This window comes from Mustela putorius, unplaced genomic scaffold (assembly GCF_011764305.1).
Source record: "Mustela putorius furo isolate JIRA1106 unplaced genomic scaffold, ASM1176430v1.1 tig00000275_pilon_pilon_pilon, whole genome shotgun sequence".
NCBI lineage: Eukaryota > Metazoa > Chordata > Mammalia > Carnivora > Mustelidae > Mustela > Mustela putorius.
In genome coordinates, this window is record NW_025421341.1 from 686663 (window position 1) to 699679 (window position 13017).

Sequence of the window (13017 nt, forward strand, 5' to 3'; positions counted from 1 at the left end):
AACCTATCAGTATGTCTAAAATTTCAAACAAGAAACCAGGGCGCCTGGGTGGCTCAGTCATGAAGCGTCTGCCTTCAGCTCAGGTCGTGACCCCAGGGCCTGGAATGGAACCCCACATCACACTGGTCTCCCTGCTTAGCGGGAAGCCTGCTTCTCCCTTTCCCATCCTGCTGTTTGTGTTCCCTCTCTCTGTCTTTCTCAGTTGAATAATAAATTAAACCTTAAGAAAACAAAACAAAACAAAAAACCAAGAAATAGTAATAAAAAATGATGTAGACAATGAGATCACTTATACATTGTTGGTTGAAAACACTCTGACAATTTTTTATAAAATTAATAATGTAATTACTGGGTCTTGATCAAGGACCTGATTCTTTAAGAGGTATTCATGATTCCTTTCTGAAACCGCTCTTATAGTCCATACTTAATTACATGGTTTGATTACAGGTTTGTCTCTGTTTTTTGACTATTGAAATATTTAGATAGGAACAATTATTTATTCAGATTTTTATCTCAAATGTTTAGCCCAGGATGTGGCACCTAATATATAATAATTATCAGTTAGAAAAATAAATGTAAAAAATTATATTCTTGTGGAACAATGCCTTATTTTATGTAATTTTTCATGACTTGGTCATGGTATTTATGGGAGAATTAGAAAAAACATCAAATTTCTTCTCTTCAAATACAACACTATTAAAAATTCAAATCTAATTAATTCTCAATATTCTAAATTGTATGGCTTGATCTTTAATGTAGCTTCTACATAGATGCATAATATAACTAATGGGAAGTATACTTTTTATTTTGCAAAGCAATATGGAAGGAAAAAATACTGGATAGTGATCTGGAAACACAGTAACTCACAGAACCATCTGGCTGATGTTTGAGCTGTTTTTCATAAATATAAATTAGTATGCTATATCCTTTATTATTGACTTATTGTGAAAATGTGTAATGAATTTTTCAGAACTCATTTATAATAATTTTTACATTTACTTAAAAAGTATCTACCTTTATTCAGTGGCCAAAAATATTAGACAAACCTATATGTTAATGAACACAGTATGTAATATTCTAACATACTGGCATGTGGTTGCTGGACTTTTGTTGGTATTTATGAATGCTAATCATAGCACCAAGTCTTCACTCCCTGTTTCTTAGTGTTTTCCTTACATTTAATTATCTAATGTTCTGTGAAGATAATTTTACACAGAAATAATAATATTGTATTGTCTGAAAGAAAAATAAAAATTGTGTAAAAATTCGTTGCCATTTTGTTGCAGACCTCTGGATAAATTTTCATTAGTCACTTTTTATATTTTCTTAATTGTTTAGAAGGCAAAAGCTTTCGATTCTGCTAACCCAACAAAAACAGCCATTCATTGTAGCACTTGATCCACATTACAAGTATTACAGCATAATGTGTTTTTTAGCTAAATGAGTAGGAGGCTGCTAACCAAAGGCATAATTGGTGAAATTAAACTCAAAACAGTAGGCATCAGTACACTTATTAGAGAGTAGTTTTAATTATATTTGGCATTATTACCTCAAGCAACTAAATAGACTAGTTTCTCTGAAGTCTAAATATTTAAGGAAAACAAATACATGACAATTTAATAAAACTACTTACACTACCTCAAGCGAATAAATAGACTAGTTTCTCTGAAGTCTAAATATTTAAGGAAAACAAACACATGACAATTTAATAAAACTGCTTACACTAATTTGGTTTTCATTACCCACAATACTTGTTAGCATGCTGTATTATAGTTAAAAGTCTGATATGCTATCCACAATAAACTGTTATTTCAAGACAACTAAAATATAAGTCCAAGAGGGATAAATGCTTCATTTTAGATAAACTCTGAACATAAATTTTTATCTCTGTATATAGATAGTTTCTTGCATATTTATAATTGCTGAGCCCATTCTCCCTAATACCAACACCCATAAACCCCAAAATACTGTTTTATAAAAAGATACTTTAAGCATTTATTAAACTTTAATTTAATAAGTTTTCCTTCTAGAACCTTCAATATTTTTGGTTTTAGGAAAAGAGAGAGGAATAGTTTACTTTGCTTTTATGGGAGACAAACACATACTTTTGCTTATACCTTGTATATATTTATACATTGGATATTAAAATCTTTGTAACCCATTTAATTACTTCCAAATGTCTAATAAATTCTACCCTAATAGGAAATTTTTTTGAAAAAAAAAATTAAAGATGTTCATCATCATTTGCATTCCCCATTTTTCTTATCTGTCAATGGAGCTCTGAGTCACATTATTTCCAATAAAAATAATTGACTGAATTTCCTAACTGTTTTTGCAGAATTTACAGAAAAAACAAAAACTGAACTAAAAACTGGGTTACACATACTTTGAAAACAAATTGTCATTAACATTAAATTCTGTGGCAACTAAAAGCACCATAGATGAGGGGAAAAATTAATTTGTATTCTCCAAAAGATTATAAACTGAGGATAGGTGTAGATTTTATATGCAAGTATCTCACAAGATAAAACCTGAAAAATTAAATTTTATTATATATAAAATTGTATTTGTTCTTTCTACAACTAATTTTTGTTTTCTCAGTATCTGTTCTACTAATTTAATAGAGGGGAAAATATTAAAAGTATTCAAAAAATCTTCAAGACCTTCCTATATATTACCACAAAATTAAGTATATGAGTAATTGTTTTTGTCACATTAACTTTTTGGTTGATTTTAATCTAACTGTTAATTTTCAGCATGTCTAAGTACGTTTTTTATTGATATTACCTTTACTTAGCTAACAACTCCAAATTCTGCACAGTATTATTTTTAAAGAAAAACAAACAACAACAATAAAACACTTGAAGTCATTGGAGAATGAACAAAAATAGGAGAAAGATATGGAGGAGCATTGGGGCGCCTGGGTGGCTCAGTGGGTTAAAGCCTCTGCCTTCGGCTCAGGTCATGATCCCAGGGTCCTGGGATCCAGACCCATATTGGGCTCTCTGCTCAGCAGGGAGCCTGCTTCCTCCTCTCTCTCTACCTGTCTCTCTGCCTGCTTGTGATCTCTCTCTGTCAAATAAATAAATAAAATCTTTAAAAAATAAAATAAAAAAAAATTAAAAAAGATATGGAGGAGCATAAATTTTTTTGAGAATTATTAATTAGAACAGAAAAAAACACTTCTTGAAGGAAGGCCAAGTTAGTAATACATAAGGAAATTAAAATTTCAATAGAAAATCTGAATTCTCCCTGCTCTGAAGAAGTAGTGCACAGAGTTGGGCATCATACCTGATGGACAGAGAGGTGATACTAAGAAAAGGAGGCTTATATTTTGTATTTAAATTCTGCCCAAAACTTTGATCATCATCAACCCATGCGTGTGTGGGACAGAATCCAGCTAAAGATGCAAAAAGTTAACTGAGATTTTAGCTACCCACTAAGGCACAGAATTTGCAGTTTGAGTCAAATTAATTGTCTATTTAAAAATAAATAATCAACACTCCAAAAAATAGTGCATAACAAATCCATAGTCTCCCCAATAAAACTCTTCAGATATCCCTGATAAAATCCAGAAGTAGTCCCACAAAAATTTCTTTACATGTTTCAATTCTCAAAGAGACAATGAGTCTCAAGATGACACATATGCTTTAATGAATAAACAAAACAGGTTTTTAAGATTTATTTATTTATTTTAGAGAAAGGGAGAGAGAAAGAGAGCACGAGTGGGGTTGCAGTGGGGGAGGGGCAGAGGGAGAGAATCTGAAGCAAACTCTGTGCTGTGTGTGGAGCCAGAGGTGGACTCCGTCTCAACATACCGAGTTCATGCCTGAGCTAAAACCAAAAGTCGGATACTTAACCTACTGAGCCACCCAGGCACCCAAAAGGGGTGACTCAGTTGGTTAAGTGTCCAAAAAGGGGTGCCTGACTTTTGATTTACATTTTAAAGCATCCATAAAGCTATGCTTACAAATAAGTAGAAAAATTCTGACAAGAGCTCAACACTAAACATTTACCTGAGGTGTATTACTATGAAAATGTGAGAATACCTGTATTACCAGAGAGATACCTCATGTTTGTGTTCTGAAATATTCAATATTGTTAAAATGTTAATTCTTCACCAAATGACTAGAGCTCAATGTATTCCTTAAATGATTATATGAAAATGAAAATATTTTAATATCTAGAACAATCTCAAAAATGAAGAAGAATACCGTGCTGCTTATATTGTCTTATTTTAAGGACTATAATAAAACTATAATAATCAAGATAGCATGACTCTGACATAGTCATGTCAGAGTATAAAGTATACTTTATATACTTTATACAAGTATAAAGAAGGACTAGAAATAAACCCACATTTATAAGGCCTTTGATATTTGGATAATGATGTCAAAAGCATCTAATAGAGGAAGGAAACTTTTTCCAAAGGTTTTCTGGAATAACTAGATAACCATAGGAAAAAAATAACCTTGATTTTATCTCATACCATATTCAAAAAATTAATTTAAAGTGGATCATAGATCTAAACTTGCAAGATACATTCATACAGAATATAAAGAAAAGGGAAAAAAAGAAAGATAAAGGGTACACAATATTTCATTGAGCATATAGTATTAAGGAATTAAGGCTTAAAAGTTAAAATTAATCAAAGATTTTCTAGAACTACTAAAATATAACTGTGTACTGGCACTCTTTTATAAACTGCTTTAATATCTATGACAAAATAAGTACAAAAAGTAAGAATAAGTGTACTGAAATTTCTATAGCAATATGACATTGTCAGGATATCATCCAAGATTCTCCTTGAAGACTTTCCTGGGTGTTGCCAGGAAATTATCCCAGAATCTTCTAAAACAGTACTAAAATAAATAAATAAAATAAATAACCAATCAATCAATCAACCTGGGGATTGGTGCTGATTAATTAACTTTTTTTTTTTAACTTCTTCATGACAATATAACCCTAGACATTGAAAGTAAATGTTATAAATTGACAGCAATTTGGCATTGCCAGGACATTGACTGATGCACAGACAAGGTCAGGTTTTGAATATGGATGGGGAGTAAAATGGGGGACAACCAGCATACTAATTCAAAGCAGTAATTTAATTTTACATTACAACATTGGTTACTTTGAGGATAGTCCATTACTTGTATCCCAAAAGTATGTGAAAAGTGATAAAATGGTCATTTTATAATCATTCTAACTTCAGAAACTTTATTTATTGATGAAAATTAAGGTATAATATTTGTTTAGAATCCACGATGTGGAATATCTTTCCATTTTGTTGTCTTTAATTTATTTTATCAATGTTTTATAGTTCAGGGTACAAGTATTTCAGCTCTTTGGTATTTTTTTCAGCTTGATTGTAAATACAATTGTTTTCTTAATTTCTTTTTCTGCCACTTCATTAATAGTGCATAGAAATGTAACATATTTCTGTACATTGATTTTGTATCCTGTGACCTTCCTGAATTCACTTATCAGTTCTAGAAGTTTTTTGATGTAATCTTTAGGAGTCTCTATATAGTATAATGTCATTTGCAAATAGTGAAACTTTATTTCTTTCTTAACAATTTGGATGCCTTCTATTCCTTCTTTTTCTAGTCTAATTGTTATGGCTAGGATTTCTAGTACTATGTTGATTTAAAATGATTAAACTCCCTTGTCTTATTCCTGATCTTAGGGGAAAACTGCTTTTCACCATTGAGTATGATGTTAGATATGGATTCTTCATATATAAAAAAGATAAATATTGTGAAAAAGTCCATACAACCCAAAACAATCCACAGCTTTAATGAAATCCCTATCAAAATATCAACAGAATTTTCACAGAACTAGAACACTCTAAAATTTGTATGGAACCATAAAAAACCCTGATGCTAACAAAAAACAGACATACTGATTAACAGAACAGAACAGAAAGCCCAGAAATAAGCCCATAATTATGTGGACAATTAATCTTTGATGAAGGAGGCAAGAATATGTAATGGGAAAAAGTTTCTTCAATAATGGTGCTGAAAAACAGGACAGTAATACACAAAAGGAAACTAGACCACGTTCTCACACCATACACAAAAGCCAATTCAAAATGGATTAAATATCTAAATCTGAGACTTGAAACCATATAAATCCTGGAGTAGAGCACAGGCAGCAGTTTCTCTGACATTGGCTTTAACAACATCTTCCTAGATATGTCTCTTGAGGCAAGGGAAACAAAACCAAAAATAATCTATTGGGACATCAAAATAAAAATCTTCTGTGCAGCAAAGGAAACAATCAACAAAATCAAAGAACAGACAACTGAATAAGAGAAGATATTTGCAAATGATCTATCCAATACGGGGCTAGAATCTAAAAGACATAAAGAACTTAAAAAACTCAACACCAAAAAAAGAAAAATAATTCTGTTAAAAATGGGCAGAAGATATTAAAATACATTTCTCCAATGAAAATATTCAGACAGCCAACAGACATATGAAAAGATGCTCAACATCACTGATCCTTGGGGAAAATGCAAATCAAAACCATAATGAGATATCCCCTCATACCTGTCAGATCAGAAAAAAAAAAAAAAACAAACAAACACAAGAAACAACAAGAGTTGATGAGGATGTAGAGAAAAAGGAATCCTTGTGCTCTGCTGATGAGAATGCAAACTGGTGCAGCCACTGTGGAAAACAGTACAGAGGTTCCTCAAAAATTAAAGATAGAACTACCCTATGATCCAGTAATCACACTATTGGATATTTACCCAGAGAATATGAAAACATTAATTTGAAAAGATTTACATGCACCTTTATGTTTCTTGCAGCATTACTTACGATAGCTGAGTTATGGGAACAGTCCAAGCGCCCATCAACAGAATGGATCAAGTAGAAGTGGTGTGTATATCCATAACGGAATGTTATTCAGAACGAAATCTGGCCATTTGCAATGACACGGTGGAGCTGGAAAGTACAAGGGTAAGCAAAATAAGCCGGAAAAAGTAAAATACCATATGATTTCATTCATATGTGAAATTTAAGAAAAAAAAAACCAAATGAACAAAGGGGGAAAAAAAGAAAGAAAGATAAACCAAAAAGCAGACTTTTTTTTTTAATATTTATTTATTTATTTATTTATTTGTTTATTTATTTGACAGACAGAGATCACAAGCAGGCAGAGAGAGAGGGAGGAAGCAGGCTCCCCGCTGAGCAGAGAGCCCGATGCGGGACTCGATCCCCGGACCCTGGGATCATGACCTGAGCCGAAGGCAACGGCTTAACCCACTGAGCCACCCAGGCGCCCCAAAAAGCAGACTTTTAAGTGTAAAGAACAAGCAGATGGTTACCAAAGAAGAGACTGGGGTTGGGACTGGTGAAAGGGGAAGAGGAGTGAGTGTATTTATCTTAATGCGCACAGAGTAATATCTGGCCCGGCTGAAGCACTGCACTAATACAACACTCGAGAGCACTAGATGTTAACTACACTGGAGTTGGGAGAAAAAAGAAAAAAGAAAAAAAATTGAGTAAATTTAGTTAAAATTTTAAAATTTTTCAAAGATTTTTAGAGATAACCCGGTAAGCAAAATAATTACAATTTAATTTAAATTCTGGCTTTAATAAAGCAAACTGCAATCCACTGGTATTGTCAAAAGAAAAAAAGAAAAAAAGAAAGGCATGCATTTCTGAGGGTGATATTGTAGTAAACCAGAGGATGATGATGGGAGTAATTTTGAAAATTTAAAGATCAAAATGCACTGTTCTTATCCAGAATGTGATTCCCCTATATATTGTTTGGGTTTGTAACCATAAATGAAGTACTAAAATCAATACCATATGTCTTCTTACAGACTAGCCAATGAAGTAGCAAAAACATCAAACTTTAGCAGCATTTTGAGACAAATCATAAAGAATTAAGCTCAAAACAATTAAAAAAAAAAACAAACAAACTTTGAAATCCTTTTTGAATTAAATGCTATAGTAAGAGGTGCCCAGGTGGCACAGTCAGTTAAACATCTGTCTTTGGCTCAGGTCATGATCCCAATAGGCTCCCTGCTCTGTGGGGAGTCTTCTACTCCTTCTGCCTCTCCCCCTCCTCATGCTCTCTCTTTTTCTCCCAAATAAATACATAAAATTTTTAAATGCTACAGTAGCATACATCCAAAGTACTCTACTGGCTTGGGAAAATATTAGTGGAAAGCTGTACCCAAATGTTTACTTGAAATGTTTGGTAATACTGTGACAAAATATGAAACTCAACTGTTTTTCCAAGGACACCGATGCCCAAAATATACAAGAACTAACAATATGAGAGTCCAATCCATGGAAGAAATATAGCTAACAAAGTGTGTTTGCTTGCAGTTTATTGAATCTACAGATGCACCTTAAGTCTTGGAACACAACTGATTCATTATTTTCATCTATAGAAACTCTGTTCTTCTAATATTCTAACTTTTCTTTTTATCTACCATTGAAAAATCACAGACCCTCTCTTTGAATGGGAGTATCCTGTTTGATCATTGATGATTTTGTTGGGAAACTTCTATGTAAAGAACAGAGTTTCTGCAGAATATTGTCATGTTCCATAATTAAACAAAGTTTATCAGTGAAGTAGTGTATATTCTTTTTTTTAAGATTTTCTTTATTTATTTTAGAGATAAATATATATATAGAGAGAGAGAGAAAGAGTGAGCCCAAGTAGGGGGAGGAGATGTAGTAGAAGGACGAGCAGATGCCACGTTGAATGCAGAGCTCAACTCGGGACTTGATTCCATACTGAGCCACCACAGTGCCCCCATGAATATTCTTGATCTTCCACACTTATAAAATAATTATTACTGAACTCCTTAAACACATTGAATTTTAATTTTCTTCAAGGGAAGATCAACATACAGAACTGTAATGGTCCCAATATTTATTTATTTCTCTCCCTTAAAGCTGTCTAACTATAATTTCACAGAATGATTTTTTGGAATATATTACCAGTAAATGATTAAAGATGCATTACAAAAATTAGTACTTTTTTTAATTTGGAAAAAGGATAATAAACCAGTGATTGCTGAAATTCTTTAAATATCTTACATGAATATTATTAGAACAATACTTACAAAGAATATAGATACATATTATTTCTTATAATTAATGTTACCAATCCAAGGTAAATTGGATAGTTAACAAGAAAGCAATAAGCACATTTGTCACAATCAATACTTTATATTCAGATATCCTCAATATTTGTATAACGTTTACATGTAGGTACTTACGTGGGGAATTTCTACTTCTCTCATAATATTTTGTTTAGTTCTAATTGCAAAATGACATTTATGAGTGTGATGACAATACTTTTTACTAAGTGCTTATGTGCACATTATGAACAAGGTTTAGGTTTTTTATTTACCTATATTATGTTTCTCTAATGATATTTCTATAATGTGAAATTATATGTACATGTCTATATGTATATACTCATATATCTGTTGTCTAATAATTAAAACCGAATTGTATTTTTCACTTCACTTTGCCTAATAATTTTATTGTTTTACAAAAATATCAGATCACAGTACATTAGAAATACACACAAAAAAATTCCTAAACCAAAAATTATTTGAGAAATTTACCCTAAAGTGCATGAATTACACCAACGTTTCATTAAAATCCCATGGCCCAAATTTTGTATAAAAAATTGTGGATTAATGCTGTATTTAAAATAAGGCATATGAAAAATAATTTTATAGCTTTATTAAATATATATTAATATCAATCAAAATTTTCTTCAGAAATGTAGAACAATTTCTTTGAGGCTGTATACTGGAATTTGAGAGAGAGATTAGGATTTTAATACTAAACTATTGGCATATTTACTTAGCTGTGACACAGACCCAAGATTTTGTGTGGCTGTCCATAACCTCACAAGTTAACCCCTGTACATTTAAGAAAGACTGAGCAGTGATTCTTAGGCTTGAGAATATACATAGTATAATGCTTCAAAATGCTTTTATTTTTTTCTTTTTCCTATTGGAAAGAAGAGAGGATGGCAGTGAGAGGTATGGGTATACATCTCCAGGTATGACATAGATACAAAGTGACACTGCTGCTTAAAGAAAATAAGACCAGGTGTAGACTGCTTACAAATGTAGTTATGCCTAAATTCGCTCTCCATTTTGAATGTGGTGATGGGAAGGTCAAAATAAAGATTGTCCAAATAGCAATTCTGGCTATAACAATCTCTACAGAGGAACATTTGTAACTGCAGAAGCAGGATGGCCCTTAAGGGCACAGCAGAGCTCCTAGTGCTGCATGCTGATCCTCAGTGCAGACATGCCCAGTTATTTTGTAATATTCATTTACTCCTTTTTTCTACATCTCCAAGAAAGTAAGCAATCACCATTGTTTAGATTAAAATTTGTTAATACATATATTTTTATATAAAATGAGGCATTTGAAAAAAATTTCTGAGAGTACTTGTCCTATGTTGATCATTAATACCTATAAGTTCAGGGATAAGAACTCTACAAGCATTATCTCTTTTAATATTCCTATAATGCTCATAAAACCTGTGCAAACTCTCCTCTCTCATATGTGTATATGTTACACTATTATAATGTATGTATTTAGAAATATAATCAGAATGCACTAATAGAATACATAATCATAAAATACTATGTCTATATAAGATGTATCTATGCCTAAATTTATATCTTAAGTTCAATCTATATCTACTTCCATATGTTTATAACTATAGTATACTGGTATAATTTTGAGAGATTAGCTAAGTTCTAAAATAATCATACCCAAGATTGTTAAATTTCACTAGTAATGATTTAACTACCATTCTCTTTTATCTTATGGGAAGAAATATCTAAACATACCCAATAAATAACTGGCTGGCAAGTATATATTTTCAATATCAAGTATGACACATCTAGCCATTTTATATATATATTTTAAAATACACTATGAATGATCCACAGCTTGAATACAAATCTTTTATGTACTCAATGTAAAAATAAACAGATTCCCAGTAGCCATTATCTGTCCAGTGTGTGTCTGCGATACTATGGCGATGTGTCTTTATTGTACTTTTGATACAAGTAAGGAATAGAAATATATCAATCCTTAAAGCTCTTACCTAAAAGACTTCAGGGTTTATTCAACAAACCTGCATAAAATTCAGCTTCTCAGCAGATGAAACAAATGTACAATAACTTAGTAAAAAATATAAGGACACATTTATCTTTTATTCAGCATCTCAAAGCTAATCCTGGGATATTATTTGAATTCTATGGAGTTTCAGTCTGCACTATACTAATGCAGTTACAATTTCATTTGTTACAATTTCATTTGTTAATATTTAAGTGTTTGGCTTTGGCTATTTCTGCTGTTGTATACTCAGATGAGTGTTGATAGTTACAGGGTCAATGAAGAAAAGTAAAATTTCAGAAAAATTTTTAAAAAGTAGAATAAAGTTCTTAAAACTGCACTTTGGCAAGATTTAGTATTTGGAAAAATAATAATGTTAATATATTGAGAATAATAATGTTAATAATGTATAATAATAATGCTAATATAATGTTAAAATACTGGGATAAAAATAAGCTACTAGTTTCATGAACCAATTATATTTGGCTACAATTCAGATTCCCAAGAACATATTATAATCTTACTGTTGACATTCATTATAAAATTCTATCTCTTACCAGACTAAATTTTTTTATCAGAATCAAATGTCATAATAAGATAAACATATTTTCTTGTGGAAGGATAGTATAAAGTACTGCTGTATGTCATGAACCAGAATTTTATGTCCTCTTCCCCCAATTCATATATGGAACTCCTAATCCCAGAGTGGTTGCATTTAAACTAAAGAAGTAATTAAGGTTAGGGGTATATAGGTGGCTTGGCTGATTGAGCATCCACCTTGGACTCCAGCTCAGGTCATAATCTTAGGGCCCTAGGATCAGGCTTCCTGCTCCGTGGGAAGTCTGCTTCTCTCTCTCTCTCTCTGCCCCTACGACTGCTCATTCTCTCTCTCTTCCTCAAATAAATTAATTAAATCTTTAAAGGAAAAAAAAAAAGAAATAATTAAGTTTAACTGAGTTTGTATGGGTGGGTCCCCAATCCCATAGGATTAGTGTCCTTATAAAAAGATACATCAGACCTGTACCCCTGGGGATAAAAATATATGTTTATAAAAAATAAAAAATTAAAAAAAAAAAAAAGAAGATACATCAGAAAGCTCTTTCTCCAATGTGCACATAGAGGTCATGGGAAAATATAGCAAGCTTGCAGCCACCTGCCAGCCACAAAAAATGCCTAAGAAATGTACTTTGCTGGTACATTGATCTTAAACTTGTCAGTTTCCAGTACTCTGAGAAAAATATGTGTTGTTTCAGCAACCCAGTCTGTGGTGTTTTGCTATAACAGCTCAAGCTGACCAATATACCATATCTGCCGGAAGGAGTAGTTTAACTTCCTGTTTAAATATTTCTAGCATTTAAGGTTTTATTAAATATTTATCTTAAAATACAGCAAGAAATTTTATACACGTTATGATGTTGAAGTCCAGAAACAACTATATTATACAGAGGAATAATTTTTACTTTAACAAATACTATACACTTTTTTTGACAATTTAAGTTGATATATCTCTAGAACCTTACAAATACAAGCACTAGAAAAGGAATAAAAAACAAAACTGAAAACAAATAGAAGGGGGAAAAAAAACAATAAAGATTAGAGCAAAAATAAACAAAATAGAAACTAAACAAACAAAACACAATAGAGAAGATGGATAAAACTGGGGGTATCTTGGTGGTAAAGCATGTGACTCTTGGTCTTGTGGTTGTAAGTTCAAGCTTATGTTCAGTGTATAGATTACTTAAAAAATAAAATCTTTTAAAAAATAAAAAAGGAGAGAAATAACTGACATCACAGAAATACAAAAGATTACAAATGAATATTATGAAAAATTATGTACCAAGAAATTCTACAATCTAGAACAAGTCAATAAATTCTTAGAAACATAGAAGCT

The 13017-nt window shown here is 31.7% G+C and overlaps 1 long non-coding RNA gene across 5 annotated transcripts in view; it reads right to left on the minus strand.

Annotated features, from left to right (window-relative positions):
* The window catches only part of LOC123391636, a 129492-nt gene that overhangs the window by 92175 nt on the left and 24300 nt on the right, over positions 1–13017 (minus strand). For all 5 annotated transcript variants that reach the window (XR_006606319.1, XR_006606321.1, XR_006606322.1 and 2 more), the window contains exon 2: positions 6828–6953. This is a non-coding gene — a long non-coding RNA (uncharacterized LOC123391636). The remainder of the gene's footprint in view (positions 1–6827; positions 6954–13017) is intronic.